The sequence below is a fragment of the Pinus tabuliformis genome, chromosome 9 (genome assembly GCF_031772625.1).
Source record: "Pinus tabuliformis cultivar Carrire ecotype Pingquan chromosome 9, CPIR1, whole genome shotgun sequence".
In the NCBI taxonomy this organism is placed as follows: domain Eukaryota; kingdom Viridiplantae; phylum Streptophyta; class Pinopsida; order Pinales; family Pinaceae; genus Pinus; species Pinus tabuliformis.
In genome coordinates this window covers 683,173,454-683,191,020 of record NC_142307.1, presented here as the reverse complement: position 1 = coordinate 683,191,020, position 17,567 = coordinate 683,173,454, and positions in this window count along the sequence as shown.

Genomic DNA, 17,567 nt, shown 5'->3' with positions numbered 1-17,567 from the left:
ATAGTGACTTGCTTTATCGCAAATGTAACATCGTCATTTTCTTCTAGCCTTAGGTCCAGCCTTTCCTTTTGATTTAGTCCCGGAATTATTTCTTTTCTTTGCATGAGAAGAAAAGGCAGCAGGAGGACCTTTAGGCATGGGCATTTCTTGCACTTCTTCCCTTGTTTCTTCTTGAATGCATCATTAACTTTAAATAAACTCACCAGTCTATCGTAGATTTCCTTGGAGGTGTCTAGTTCAGAGATGTACGCCACCAAGTGCTTGTCGATAGAGTCCTGGATGATCTTCTATTGTTTTGACTTCTCCATTTTTTCATTTGTTCCAGGCAGCAGCGAATGCATTTGATGGAGGCTCAACAATATTGCTTCTCACATGATCCAACACTCCTTGATTCTCAAGGGTTAGATCGATAGACATCTTCCATCTGTGACAGTCAGCTTTCTCACGGAGCTTGTCTTTGGCAGGAAAGAATGTTGAGGAAACCATAGTTCTTTTAGGATAGCCTTGCCAATCTTCTCTTCGATGATTGCTCTTGCTCTTGCTCCGGTTTTGTCTTCACCTTAGCTCTGATACCATGTTAAGTTATGGTATGTTCTATGCTTATAACAGTTTACTTCTTTTTCTTATTATATCCCACCGATTAGCAATCACATGTACATAAAGTAAAGTGCAGATAGAACATTAAACGATCGACAGAAAACAAGCCAAGACAAGAGACACAAGATGTGGCGGCTAGCGAGGGACAAACCCCACAATGTGTGGGGAAACCCTTTGATCAAATCTTCTTTTTATCTTCAATAATTCAGCAGAGAGAAATAGTACAATAAATCTGATTCATATCAGCAGTAGCAAACCCTAGATCAGTAGCATCACATTAGCGGCTTCATTATCAAACTAGGGCAGACCATATCTCACAAACCGACAGTCGGATTGACTTCATTCCACCACCAAAAGTTTCGGCTTCCAGAGGAGGTTCAGATGAACCTACAATGCAGTTCAGATGAGGAGATATTCTAGACCACGCAAGTCAATCTTTACTTCTGCAGTTGCAGCTTCAGTTTCAGCAGTTTCCGGCTTCAAACTAGGGCAGTCGATATCTTGCAAACCGTTCGTCGGATTGACTTCATTCCACCACCAAAAGTTGCGGCTTTCAAAGGAGGTTTAGATGAACCTACAACGCAGTTCCAAAGAGGATATCGTCTAGGCCACGCAAGTAAATCTTTACTTCTGTAGTTGCAGCTTCAAATTCAACAGCTTCTGGCTTCACATGTGTGAGAGAGAGAGACCCATTTCAGTGCAGTAGAGAAGAGACTCATATCTGCGCAGTAGAGAGAGAGAGATGTGATGAGATGAGTGAGTCCAAATGAGGAAAATTCCTCTTATATTTATACACAACGTTGGTGGGTTAATAGATGCGACTGTTGGGCTTCTGAGCCTACATGAGTTGTAGGTCGGCTTGATAATAATTTCATAATCAAAATAAATTCATATCTTCATGAATACTTATCGGAATTGGAAGATCTTTATATCAATCCTACACCTCTCAACGAGAGAAATCTAATAAAAATATTATTAGCCATGAATAAGATGACCCACATGAAGTTTTGCCCTGGTTGCCAATTTTAACAATCCATGACCACGATCCTCAAGTCCAACTTTCCAAACTACGAGCCCACTCTCACTTGACTGTTCTCCATCACACCAGTGACAGCCTTCATGGTAGAGTTAACTGCTTTGAAAGCACTCCACTCTTTCTCCATCTCAGGTTTCTTCCCAAAAGACTTTGCTGCCTTCTTACTTAAGAAGCTATGAGTCGCCCCCGTATCCACCAAAGCTGCAAATCTCTTGCCTTTCACGGTCACCTGCAAAAAATTCAGCTGGCATCACTTCCTTCTGTCAGCTTTATCTTGTGTCTCACATCAACAACCTTCTTAAAAAATTCAGCCTCAAAAGTGTCCATTGGCTTATGCTCCAATTTGACATTCCTCCTAAAGTACTTCACTTCCTTTCTTGGCTCTTCTAAGCAATTCGATCCTGGCTCAACGTGATTTCCTTTAAGCTTGTCCTTCATCACATTCTGCTCAAGTGCCCATTGATTACCTCCTTAGAACTAAGCTTCCAAACATCCTCTGGATTGTCATGGTAATAAGTCCCCATCCTGTCAACGTAGTCGAGCTCATCCTGCTCAATTATGACAACCTTCTTACCAAGAAGTTTCTTCTTTGTCTCCTCCTCAAGATGCTTGATTTCGGCTTCCATCATGACACTTTTCTTCCTTAGTCGAGCTCTTTCATCCAAGAGCTCTTGAATATTAAGACCATTCCATTGGATCTCCTCATCAAGTTTCCTAAGTTCACCATCCATTGTACTTCCGCATTGGTTCTTGAGTTCTTCAAGTTCTTTCCTTAGTTCTGAACAACTTTCCCGAATCTTCATATTCTCGGCCTTCATCGAAACCCACTTAGAACTCCATCTACTCATTTGTTCCAACACTTTGTACCGGAAGACTTCACCTGCATTATGGGTAGATTCACTTGCCATAGGTTCTTCTACCATCCTTGCCATTCAGCCTTCTTCACCATTCACCAGGTACCTGCACAATTGAACCAACTCTTGATTTCACCTATCCGTGAGATCAACTTCCTTCACTTGTACTTCACCTTTCTCCTTTGTCACACCAAGTTTTCAACAAACTTGTCCCAACTTCACCACCTGTGAACCTTCTTTTGTCATATACCAGCTCCAACCATGAGCTCTTGATTCCAACTGTCACGAAGTGGTAGTAAGATCAACTTCAACATTTCAATCCGAGCACCAGCTCTTCGTCATACACCAGCACGAGCTCACCAGCACCGGCTCTGATACCAACTGTCACGCCCCTACACTAGCTGTAATCTTTCAACCACTTATAGCGACGTGTGGCACCACCGAACACTTTCTTTTCACCAATACTTATGTTTATGGACTATGCCTTAACATTCGATATTTAGTTTATTTTGCTTTACCAAGTATTAATATTAGCCTTTATACTAATGAACACCCATACACATTTATTATCCACAACAATTAATACATATAACACAATTGCAATAGTATAAAGGGAGGGGAAACTCCCTGACATGAGTCTGCCTGATTGAATATATTTTCACTTTTATAAAAATACAAGTATTACCTTGGAAATCCCTAGTTTCATACCTAGACAAATTTCCAACCTTGTGTCCTTGCCACCGAGTTTCCACCTCGTGCACACCTTCCATGGTGATCACCTTCACAATCCACACTTAGTCGATTTTCCAACTTGCCAACTTGTGCGCATGGGCACCCTCACGGGGCACCCACCTCATGCTCGACTCGATTGGGCGGGTGTGCCTTCGTGCGACCCTACACCCAACTCGTCTCCACCCGAGTCACCAACTCATCGGGCGGGCGCACCTTCGTGCAGCGCTCCACCCGAACTCCACACAACGTGCGACCCTCCAAGGAGTGTAAAGGGTTACCGTTGGCAATAAATGTAATAGCCTCAACAATGATGGGCAACGCAGCTGTAGATGAGTGGAATCTTGCCTCAAATCAAATGCAAAAAGTGGATTTAAAATTTCCAATCACCAATCCTCGAATTAGTGGAGAATTGTATCAGCGATTGAGATGGCGTTATGACAGTCTGCCCGATGCTAACTTGAAAAACTGTTTTCTTCTCTTTGCCATGTTTACTGAAGATGCTGCTATACCAGTGGAAGCGATGGCGCAACTATGGATCGCAGAAGGCCTAGTTAAAACCAAAGAAGATGCCAACTATGACTATGTCTTAAAGACGGCGGAGAGCTATGTAATGTTGTAAATCGCAGTTTGTTCCAGGTAGAAGAGGGTGTTATCAATGTCCATGATGTCCTCCATGACATGGCTATTTATATTGCAGAAAATGAGGAGAATTGTGTATTGAGGGCACGTCAAAGTCTTCAACATTTCCCTGACATCCCAGGTTCAGAAAATTGCAGGCCAATATCAGTTTTGGGCAATGATATTAAGTCTTTGCCAGCAAAGGAGTTGAGATGTCCCAAACTAGTTTCTTTATACGTGGGAGAAAATGAGGGATTGAAAGAAATTCCAGAAGCATTTTTATTGAACCTCTCCTCTTTGAGGGTATTAGAATTTCATGGCACGGCCATACGATCACTGCCAACATCATTGTGGCAATTGACACACCTCGAATTTCTGTTTTTGCGTTTCAGTGAGATTGAAGATATACCTGACGAAATAGGTAATCTTTCACATCGTCAATTTTTGTATCTTAACTTCTGCAAAAATCTATAATCGTTGCCTTCTACACTAGAACTTCAAAAGCTGAAGTATCTAAATCTTCACGGTTGTAATTCGATAAAAATCCCTGATGAGCTTTGAAAGCTCCCGAACCGTGAGATTGTGATTAAAAACGAGGAATAGAGGGAACCGACTCATTGAAAGTTATAAATATGTTTTTATGAAATAAGTTTCACATATTAAGATTTGTTTTAATTTATAAACTATTTATTAGCAAATATATGGAATGAATTTAAGTTTTATTATTTTTTGGATTTTTAATTCCTAATTTATTTGTTTTTAATTCATAAACTATTTATTATGTAAGAGATGGAATGAATTTAAGTTTTATTATTTTTTTAGATTTTTAATTTGTAATTTATTTAATGTATAATATACAAAATTTTAAGATTTATTTATGGTCTTTTAATGTTATTTAAAATTTTGAAAAGAAATTGTAAATATTTTGAAAAGTCTAACCTTTCAAGTAAATATCCCCTCTGTTTAAAAAAATGTTAAAATAAATATAAAAAATAATCATTGTTAAATTTTTTATATTGTAAATTAAAAATAAATAAAATAATTGAGTAAGTCTTTAAAATTAATGAAAATGATTTAATGTTAATGTGAAGTTTGTGAAACATAAATATTTTATTGATTATTAGAGATAAAAATTATATTTAAAAGTATAAAGAATAAAGTAGAGGTTAAATCAACCATTCAAATAATTAAAGATAGAACAAAAGAGAATGATGACTCAAGGGAGAAAAATAGTGTTTGGAAGACCAATAATGATTAAACATGAAAAATAAAAAAAAGAATGTTTGATATGATGAAATTTTATGATTATACAAGTTTGTAGTCATTTTTATTATTAATTATAACGTGTTTTGTTTTCCTTTAGTTAATTATTAGGGTCTTTTTATTTTTAAAATTTTTAAAATTATATGTTAGGAGAGTTCACTTGTTGACTTAAAAATTTTGGTTTTCTCAATGAAAATAAAATAGCTAGATTATGTTAGTTATATGTTTATTGAGATAAGTTTTGAACTTGTTATTAATTTGGCCTATGTATGATTTTCCATAGGAGTAAGTAATTTGATAATCTTTTTGGTCAAACATAATGCCACATAAGTGGAAAAAATGTTTTAGTTTTAAAATGGAAACCTAAGTGGAAGGATTTATTAATTTAAGAGATTAGGTACCACTAGCCATAAGGGTCTTTTTAAGATATGTTTTTTTATTTTATTTCACAAGGAAGTGAGAAGCTAAGATTCAAATAGGGTGAGTAACTGAAGTTTTTAGAATAGTAGTTTTTTTGGATCTGATGACAGTGAGAATAAGTGAGAATAAGCATGAAGGGATCACTTATGGATATTTTTCTTATAAACTTGGTGGTGGAGGTGTTATTAGGAAGATTGGAGTTGAGGACATCTAAAAGGGGAAGAGAGATTTCTTTTGAATTACAATAATAGATTAAATATCGAGAGAGATTCACTAAGATGGTTAAAAACAAAGATCAAAGAGGGATGGCCATGAGGCCAAAATATTAAGGTATCATTGATAAATAGAAACCAACATTTAGGGTTAATGAAAGTTTTTCAAGGCTAAAATATCAATATGTTCCATAAAAATGTTAGCAACAAGAGATAACAAAGAGTCCATGGTTGTACCTTCAGTTTTGTCATTGCATATCCCTTTAAAGGTGAAGAAAAAGTAGCAAAAATAAAAAATAATTAATTTATTTTTGCAATAAAATTTCTATTACATAAATATCAATTAACAAGGCCTTTAAGGCTTATTTACACTACACCAACCCCACCCCTATTAAATTTTCTTAGGAATATATTGTTCTCTATTTTAGATGAATGCATTTCTTAAATTACATATTAAATTCACCCCACATGATCATAACAATATTCATATTTACAACATTATTCAACAACATATGCAATTATATAGAAATAATATCATCATCATCATTGTTGGTAACACAAAGGAACACCAGAAGACAAGAGTTCACATATAAAGACACCAGGATTCGTTGGAGACCAGGGAAAAACCCACTACAAGGAAAATACTTTCAATTTTTTCTTCTTATAACATTGTCATTGAATGATTAAGAAAGAGAGAGAGTAAATGATCCATATCTTCAACCATAATCCTATCTAGCAAAAAAAAAATCAACTAAACAACATTCATAAGATGAACCTAGCAGTGCTAATAATCAAAACCTTGATCCAGAAGCTTGTGGTCAACTATCACAATCTGCAATCAACTGTCAAACTTTGCGGTCAACTTCCAAACTCTGCGGTCAACTATTGAAATTTGCAATCAACTGATAAAACCAAACCCTAGGTCCTAATCGCACGAATGATGTGATGTGCATGCGGTTGAAATGCTTTAGTAGTACGGATGAGTTGACCTGCATGCGGTTTCAGCCAAAGATTTCCTGTGACAAGCCTGCGGTTAAAAACCAGAACCCTATCACACATGCGAGCTTCAAGCCCTTAAATCTTGAACCTGTGTGAGCAAACTTCCATGAAGCATCTCAAACATATCTGAGCCAAACTAAAGAAAGAAGAAGAATGATTGTAATGATGATGTCCAAATGAGAGTCACTTGACTTGTATTTATGGCCATACATGGGTGTCCAGTTTCTCTTTTGGGTAGACTTATCTTTTTGTGCACATGTGGGATTTAATTCAAAAATACACTTTCCCTTGTCCAAATTGAGTGCTTCAATAGTCGAAATTGGTGCTCTCAAAAAGTGGAATCTCATCCCATGGTTGGAATTTGTCATTGAGCTATCAAATTAACACTCCCTCTTAACTAGGAGAAATTCCAACTACATCATATAATAATGAAAATATCATGTCATCAAATCATATCCTATCTCAAGTATCTCATCATCAAATATCGTCACTATTCATCTTGGTTCATCTCTGCTTATTTCTTTTTTTCTCTTTATTGTCCCTAATCATATGTTAAACATTATTTAATCTAAAAGAAGAATAATTTGACATTGAAGGGGAGACTAAGTTACCACCCTCTATGCATTGGGGAGCCACTGCTACCACCCAGAATCACTGCCAATGGGGATCCCAATACTGCCACCTGGGAAACATCAAAGAGCTTATCATGAGGGACCCCTTCTCAACTTGGAACCACATGAGGGAGTGCAATCACTACCCAAAATTACAATGAGGAAGGTCCTACACGACACTCTCTCATCATGTCTATAATTGTGGGGAAGGTCCTATTGGACACTCTCACCCCAATTCATCCCATAGGGGAGAAAAAATATTCCACCCTATGTCCAACAATAAATTCATTGCATAGGGGAGCACATATAAACTCATCCTATTTCCCACTGATCTTCCCAACAATGACCGTCAAGAGTAATGTGGTAGAACACCTGCATTGTAATCATCTTGAGTTTTACACCTCCAAGCACTCTCTCAACTTGTTGGTGAGATGGGGAGTGGTATTTCCAACAAGCCCAGTTTGTGGGTATGATTCCAACTAGGGTATACTCTACATAGACGAAGATAGGAGAGTTAACATCTATTACCTTATGGGTTACATATAGGGGAGAAAAATGGAAGACCCTATCATCTAGAGATCCTTCAAGCTGAGGAGCCCTCCATCTCAATTCCTCATTGTGGGAGCTTAGATAGGGGAGAAGAGCTGGCTTAGTGTCCTTGGTCAGTCCTAATATCTGTAGATGAGAAAAATATCACCGTGCTCATATTTAGTACTGATTTATACAACTCACTAAAGAGTTCAATCATAATGCCTCAATAGAAATAGTCTCTTTTTCATGCAGGACATCAAATCAAATATTATATTAAAAAAAATATTTATCACAAAAAGGATAACTTGTTCATTCTCCCTATCACATAGGTGACAACCACAACCCTAAGTTTGTTTCCTAAAACAACACTATGTCAATATATGAATATATCTCAGTGTCATCTATATACACGATTCTTTGCCAATCAGATCCCACTCAATATCATCATAATCTATTTTTGTCATATCCAAAAACTACTAAAAAAACTCTCTAAAGAGCTTCTTCAATATGCCTCACAACTAGCCATGCTGACAACATTGTACTCAACCTCCGTAGTGCTAAAATTTATGGACTTCTCATCCAATAATATCATGGCAGATCTCATACTAAGTGTTGTCACTCACTGCATTGTGGGTTACAAATGGTCAAAGTTCCCAAGAGCATTGAAATTTGGAGCCCCTTTCTCAGGCCATAAAAGATCTTAGAGCTAAATGAGACCCTCTCCATTTCGTAGTTCTTGGAAAGAGCTTTCCAATGGTATATCAAAGTCCAAAAATATACTCTTGGAGAAAAAAATAAATCATTTTGAAGGTCTACCTTGGCAAAGCCCAACAAACCAAAAATCTCTAAGTATGGAGGGAAAATCGCAATTGGAGGTCCAAGGGGGAGATTGCAATCGTAAATCTGTTATCGGCGATATCCCAGGGTACATGCTTAATCCAAAACTTTAAAGACTTATGGTAGGCACTCTATGATATAATGTTGCATCGCCGAGAAGGGGATGCAAATGTTAACAAAGGAAACTCTCGGTAAACCAAGGTGAGCAACCCACCTTCTCTCTCCTCCATGTGGCATCGATGATTGGCGGATTAGAGGGGTTTCAACTTGAAAAGAGCTGCAAACTACCAATATCACAATAAGGTGATGCATCGTCGGGGCCGAGAAAACCAAATACAAAGGAAAAGCATGAAAAAAAGGGTTGCACAGGCCTTTTCTCTCTTGTTGAGGGGGCCATGTGGCAACCTATGATTCGTCCTCAAAGCAGACATGGCAGCTGACATCACCAATGACGTGGTAGTATGGATGAAAAGTGGTAGTACATAGGACACATGGTAGTACGGATGCTAACGTGGCAAGCGGACATGTGTCACTTAGTTTTGGCCTTTATAAGGGTCGTATGGGGCCATTTCTAGGTGACACATGTCACCACTCACAGGGTGACATGTGGCAAAGATGACATCATCCTGCATATCAACGATCACAACTGCTTAGTGGAAAAACTTAAGGGAAAGTGTATTCAGCGCCGGATGTGATAAGAAAAAGGTCCCCCCAAAATGCGATGTTCCATAGGATGTATTTCATAAGGTTTTTTTGTCCGAGATATCGGCCGATGTGCTCTAAGGGGTTATTAAATGTTTTTCAAGTAATAAAGGAAAAGGCCCCCACGCGACAATTGAAAGCCTTAGTGCCCAAAGGACTAAGCGCTAGATTCAAGTCCTCGATCACATAAAAGAAGAAGCAGAAAGGGGTTGTATTCCCAAGGGAATAAAGGGTAGTCAGTCTCGCCTGTTTCATGGTGTTCTTGTGTTAAAATGCCAATATTCGAAAGGCTCCTGGGTACTCCATGAAAAATGACACCAAAATTCTCAAGGCACCAATATTATATAACTAAAAGTTAAAAGGGAATATGAATTGGCAGTTGTGTCATAGGCTATTGAAGACTGAAAGTGACTCAGAACTGGCCAAGAGAGGATTAACCATGACTTAGAATGAACACGCCAGGACAAAATGGAAGAAAAAAAGATTGGAATGAAGATATTTTCAGAAACCATCATTTTAGTTGTGATGGATTAATTTCATTTTGTTGTTTTGATCACTGTATTGTTATTCTGTTTTGGTTTCAAGAAATGAATCTCCTTGCTATAATAGTTAGAGGATCTATTCTGAGATAGCCATTCATACAGAAAATTGTAAATTTCCACGTGAAGATATTTTTGTAACTTATTTTCTTACCCTCCCTCTCATTATAAAAGGGAGGAAGAAACATTGAAGATAGGCTTTCAATTCTAGGAAAAAACTGCATGTGCTTTTCAAGTTGTATGAATTCCACATCTACATCTCTCTGAATATGAATGAAACAGTGGTGATTCCCATATTCGAGTATTATAGTATGTTGTTTCTTTGTTAAACTTCCATTATGTTCACACTTCCTCTCTAATTTCAAGCAATTGTAGCTGCCGGAAATATCTCCTATATTCTTATAGGTTCATTGGTGTTAACTTTTTAATACATATGTCTGTATGTTACTATGAGATTATATATTTAAATGTGCACTTCCTGAAATCATAAAATTCACTCTTATTACATCCACCTATCTATATTTAGCTCAAATAAGTATAGAACTCTTGATGTTTCAAGCTCTATGTGATGAGTTATTATTCTCTTTCTCTTCTTCCATTATTCTGCAAAATCTGGTTAAACTGTAAGTCCTTGATTACTTGGCCTCCACTTGTTTTTTCCTTATTACTGTGAGTTGTATATGTGAAAGGATACAAGAAATACATTGCTTATATCCTTGGATGAAGGAACCAACCCATGTTGTTATGTATATATTCGTATATTGGTAATCACTATGCGTGGATGATACATATGATGCCTCTAGTTTCTTGAGGATCATATGATATACATAAAATTTATATGTGCCTAGGCACTGGTCTTGTAGGAAATCCAAGGTTATCTCTGGGAGAGACAACATATTTTTGCACCGTTGCCAAGGAGCTTATTGAAGGATTTTCCCCTGGGATACCACAAATTGAACACCCTTTGTGTAGGTGAGTGAAGTTTGTTTTGATTGCATTCATATAATCATGGCAGCTCGACACCCCCCTCATTATCATTTATAACCTTGGCTTTTAAAAGGCCTCATACTTTCTCAGATACATCCCAAAAGAAAGCCCCATTTGTATTTGATCCATAAAATTTAATTTCCATGAAAGTCGTGAAAGAGAAAACTCCCCCTACTTGTACTACCATCTCATCATCCTTTGCCACCTTCACCTCCAATTCTCAACCCACTATTTCTCACTACTCATGACTTAATCCTAAGGCCCTAACATAGCCTGCTTCTCCTCTAACCATTATGGTCTTGACCCTAGTTCCTCAGGCAAATTTTAATCCCCCTCCACCAATCCATATGGTTCTCCTGGTATTTTTTCTAAGTAAGTATACACCTCTTAATTTACCTCAGCCTCTGAGTGCAATGCCCGAGAGCCACCTAAAGCAACTGCTTAGGTTCAATGGGGAAGATCATAACATGGAAAAGTGTCACATTGAAGCCTTTAGTTCTTTTTCTCACATCCTAGATGTGGATCAGTTGGATGTGGTCATGAGATGTTTTGTACAAAGTCCCGAGGGAGAAGCGAAAAATGGTTCAAAGATCTACCCGATGCCTCCATCACTACCTGGGAAGAGCTGGAAAATGCTTTCGCCCAGAAATGGGGAGAAAATAGCGATCATGAGTACCTCCTCATTAAGTTTAATGCCCTAAGAAAAAATCCAAAGGAGGATACTTCAAAATTTATCAAAAGATTCAATAAGTAGCACAATAACTTGCCTATTGACATAAAACCTCCTCCAACTACCGCTCTTGTCGTTTTTCTGGGAGCTTTTGAGTCCAACGTTGGTTTTTCCCTGAGAGAGAGGAAGTCTCTCTCTCCAGACCAACTTCAGACTGATGCTCTTGAAGTGGAAGCCAATATGGTATCGATGGGCAAGTTAAGGGTAAAGAAAGAAACTACTGAACCCAAAAGATGGAAAGAGGAGGCATCCTCCTCTGGTCAAGATAAAGAATCATTAGACTTGAAGTGGGACGAGATGGAGAAAGTCATCGGCATTTTAACACAAAAGGTTGGAAAGCTTGAAATTGATAACAAGAACCTTGCCAGACAAAATACTGAAGTCAACAATTTGGGCTATAACCCTCAATATAGAAGGCCTCCACTACAACTACTTCCAAGGGAGATAAAGGAATAGCTTGATTAGATCCCTCATGTTTTATACTTAGAAGATTGTCCTGATGAACAATAATCGAATATGTAAGAGATGAAGGGAAATATGTATTATTCTTTTACTAAAGAATAATATGAGAATATGGCTCACCAAGAGGCCAACCATGATAGAGAAGGAACAACAAAAGAGAAAGATATGGACTATTATTACAAACAGTTTGTAGAGATCAAGCAAGCGCAACCACAATGTAAGTATGATCTAAGATCTTCAAAGAAGAGGATGAGAGAAGCAAAACAAGGGGGAAGCTACTCCTCAAGTTGTTCCCCTAGTACTGAATAAAGGGAACGGTAAGCTGACTCCTAACCCCTCCAATATAAAAGTCTCCTCTAATGAGGAAAGAACTAGTTCAGAGGGACATATAAAAAAAGAGATGCCTATTCTGCCGAAACCTGCCAGTGGCAAGGTAGAAGGAACAAAGCTAGGAGGTACAGAAAAAGTCCAACCTGATCTTGAGAAGGTAAAAATTCATCTTCCCTTGACTGAGCTTCTAAAGCAGCCTAGTTATAAATCTCAGGTCTCTCAATTTATGTATCCCTCTATCTAAGCACCAGCCCATGATAGTTTAAACCTCTAGGAGGAGAAGCCAATGGTCGTTTTTGGGCCGCATGTGGAAGAGTTGGATCCTTCTAACACACCCTTTTATGTGAGTTTAGTGATCCATGACCTTTTGTTGCATAATTGCATGCTAGATTTAGAAGCCTCACACAACCTCATGCCATTACCAGTAATGGAACAGCTGGGCTTGGAAATCACTATACCATAAAATGATTTGTACTCCTTTGACTCCAAGAGAGTCAAGTTCTTAGGCAGGATAAAGGATTTGTTGGCAAATTTCGCTCAGATCCCAGTGAAAAGTGTGGTAATGGATATAGTGGTGGCTGATAATACCTCCTAGTTTTGGAATTCTCTTATCCAGATCTTAGGGTTCAAAGGTAGGTGGCTCTATCAAGCTAGATCTGACTTGTGCCACCATTCTCACTTTTAGAGGTGAGCAAACAAGGCTGTACAGAGAATCCCAGTTTGTGAAAACTGTGACCCCAGCTAAAGGCTCAAGAAACTCCCCAATGCATGGGAAAGATAGCGACATCTCATGTATGTTCCTAGAAGAGGATAAGACCTTCCTAGAAGAAACATCAATACACCTAGTAGGGTGGTCAGAGCACTTACGACTAAGTGAAAATATAATATGGAAATTATACTTCGAGGGAGAAAACTCAAAAGATCAAATGGAGTTGGGATGTTTTTGGTATATCTGGAGGGAAGCCTGATACCCCTCTCATTGAAAATGGAGTTTTAAGCAACCAACAATCTGGCCGAATACAAAGCATTGAATCTTGAGATACAAATAAAAAAAAAGATGAATATTGAATGCCTTACAGTATACGAAGACTTTGAGATGGTCATAAAGAAAATCTAAGATCAATGCCAAGCCAAACACCCTAGACTAAGGACGTACTGAAGTGTGGGACTTAATCGATAATTTCTTCCTGGCCTTTAACATCTAATTTCTACCCAGGGAATAAAACAAGATGGTTGAATCTCTTGTGGTAGCTGCAAGCACTTTCAGGCCCCCACAGAATCCACTCCTCATATATGAGATAGAAGTCAGACACATGCCTTCAATACCTGATAATGTTAAACACTAGTAGGTATTCGAAGATGACAAGCAGGTCAAAATATTCATAAAATTCATTGGGCAGTTTTCCCACTCCACCATCGATCAAGAAGAAGAAGAAGCAGAATAAGAAGCCACTCCGTGGAAAGACACAATGGATGGGAAAATAAAAATTCAACTAAAAGGGAACACCATCCCTCGTGGACTTGTTCAAATTGAAATAATTTTCAATAAAGATAACATAGCGTCCAAACAATGGCCCTAGAGAAGGATGAGCAGGTAGAAGACAACAACATCGGATCAGAGGAGGAACCCCAGACGATTAGGTTGTTGAACGGAATCCCCTTGCAATACAAACATATGTATTTATATCTATTCAAAACTTACAAAGATTCATTTTCTTGATCTTATGATGATTTGAAATCATTTGATACAAATATTATTCAGTATAAGATTCCTTTGAAGAGTGGGATGAAGCGATGCAAATATAAAATCAGACAAATAAACCCACTCTTACTCCCGTGCATTGAAAAAGAGGTAAGGAAGTTGTTGTAGGCCAAGATCATAGTACCTTTAAGATACTCTGATTGGGTAGCTAATCTGGTCCTTTTCCGTAAAAAGAGAAGAGAGATAAGGCTATGCGTGGACTTCTAGAATTTAAACAGAGCATCCCTAAAAGATAACTACCCTCTGCCCAAGATGGATAATATATTAGAAAAGGTAGTAGGTGTAGCCAAAATGTCCAAGATGGAAGGATTCTTAAGATATAACCAAGTGGCAGTCCACCCCAAAGACCAGAGAAAGACTGCTTTCACCACCCCGTGGGGAACCTTCATGTACGCATGCATGTCGTTTGGGTTGATAAATGCAGGGGCCATATTTTAGGGAGAAATGGACATAAATTTTTTGGGTGAGCAAGAGAAATATGTGGTAGTCTATTTATATGACATCACAATATTTTGTAAGACTGATGATGAGCATATCCTCCATTTAAAACTCACTTTTGAGAAGTGTAGAAGGCATGGCCTCTCTTTGAATTCGAAGAAATCTCAGTTCGCCTTGAGTGAGGGGAAGCTGCCTGGACACGTAGTAGTGCAAGGAGTAAATATTGATTTTAAATGAGTCAAAGCCATCAGCCTTATTCTCTTGCCCAGAAATAAGAAATAAATCCAATCCTTTTTTGGGAGGATAAATTTCCTAAGGCAACTCATACCCAACTATGCAGAGATAGTTAAAGGTATCACATATATGCTCAAGAAGAAGAACAAATTTAAGTGGAGCTCTGTCTCCCGTGATTATTTCACAAGGATCAAAGAAGCTTTGGATGCGGTCCCAGTGCTAGTCAACTCCAATTATTCAGTGCCCTTCTACATCTTTTCTTTCGCGTCTCCACATACCATTGTCATTGTGCTGTTACAAAAAAATAAATAAGGTTACGGGAAACTGATTTCCTTTTTCAGGACACTGAGCTAAAGTATGATATATTGGAGAAACATTCTTATGCAGTGGTCAAGGCGATGAAGTCATTATGTATGTATGTACTGCAATCCTAAATCAAAATGTTTGTCCCAAAGATTGCAGTCAAATACATTCTGGTGAAGGGAGACAACAAAGGAAAGAAGGGAAGATGGATAGCTAAAATATGTGAATATGAGCTGGAAATGAAGCCTACCAAACTCGCCAAAGGCTAGGGGTTGGCCAAGATTTTTTCTGAATCCAACTGCCAAGCTTTAGGGATAAGCTTGATCATATAGGAGTGTAGTCCAGAGGATGAACAGTGCAGAATTAAAATGATTAAATAGAAGTTTTGTGCTAAGTATGAGGGATCGCCAAGGTATAATAACATTGTTCATTACCACTTGATTCTAACATGCCCATTCGGATTGGATATATCAAAGTACTGGAGTCTGAGATTGTAAGCACATAAATGCATTATATCCAACATACTGCTCTACTAGAAGGACCCAGTGGGGGTATTACTGCTGTGTTTGGTTGAGGGAGAAACCCATGAAGCGATTGAATATTTCCATGGGGGAGTCTGTGGAGGACACTACGGTTGGAAGGCAATAGCACACAAAATCCTCAAGGCAAGATTTTACTGGGCCACGTTGTTTGGAGGTGTTTATTCTAAGGTCAATTCATGCCAAAAATGCCAGTTGTTTGTTGAAAGACGGAGGTTTGCTCCTCTCCCCCTAATTCATGTGCATGTAGAGGAGCCCTTTAGATAGTGGGGATTTGACTTCAACAAGGAAATCAACCCACCTTTTAGCAGCCAACACAAATGGATTTCAACAGGCACTAACTATTTCACCATGTGGGTAGAGACTATCCCAGCTAGGAATGGTACTTATTTAATGGTGATAAAATTAATGGAGGAGAACATACTATCCCGCTTTGGGTGTCCTCTTAAAATAATTACGTATAATTCACAGGTCTTCAAATCTGTCAAGTTCACCAGCTTCTTCCACAAATTCAACATCATTATTGATACTCCAGTACATACTAACTCAAGGGAATGGCTTCACTCAATCTTCCAATAAAACTCTCATGAGAGCTCTAAAGAAGATCATCACTGAAAATCAAAGGAACTGGGACTCTCAACTAAAGTTTTCTCTGTGGGCTAACCATGTCACACCCAAAAGATCCACTGGGAAATCACCCTTTGAGCTAGTATATGGAAAGGCTATTGTCTTCCCTATCCAATTAGTAATGCTAGTAAGTAAGTTGATACAAGAAGCTAAGGAAGAACCAAGCGCCTTGACTAGAAGAATGAATCATCTGATGGAGCTTCATGAGAACATAGAGTAGGTGGAGATCAAACTATCAAACTACCATCAAAGGTTGAAATATTTGTTTGACAAGAAGGCTAAGGATAGACCTCTTCAGCAAGGAGATTTAGTTATCAAATGGGATGTCAAGCAAGAAGACAAAGGAAAACATGGGAAGTTTGATCCACTATGGTTCGACCCTTTCAAGATTGCAGAAGAAAGGGGAAACAACACCTACATGCTTGAAAACTTGGATGGTGAACTGCTGGAACTGCCTGTAAATGGTTAGTTTCTAAAATTTTATTTTCAGAATTAGATATATTTGTCTCTTTCTCATTGTAAATATTCGGTGTGTATGTTGAGATTGTTATTTGAATTTTTTAGTTTATTTTTAGAAAAGTCCTTTTCACATAATTATATTTTGCTTAATAATAACTCCATGCCCAATGGAAGGAAATAATACTAGTATATAGGTCCTCAGAACCTTGCTAGCAAGGCACTATCCCCAGTTGGAGCCAATGTTGTCACTCCGTACATTGGGTTTCAAATGGTCAAAGTTGCCCAAGAGTAGTGAAATTTGGAGCCCATTTCTTAGGCCAGAGATGGTCTCAAAGATGAACAAAACCATCCCCATTGCGTAGTGCTCAGAAAGAGCTTTCCAACGGTATATGGAAGTCCAAAATTGGACTCCTGGAGCAAAAGATAATGCATTTTGAAGGTCTACCTTGGAAAAGACAAGCAAACCAAAAATGACTAAATATGGAGGGCAAATCACAATCGGAAGTCTGGGGGACCAATCGCAATCGGAAATCGGCTATCTATGGGATCCTAGGGCACATGATTAATCCAAAACTTTAAATACTTACGGGGGCCGATCGACGATATAATGTTGTATCGTTGGGAAAGGGCTGAAAATATTTACAAAGAAAACACTCGACAAAACCAAGGTGAGTTGCCCACTTTCTCTCTCCTCCATGTGGCATTGGCGATCGGTGTATCAGTGGGGTTTCAACTTAAAAAGACC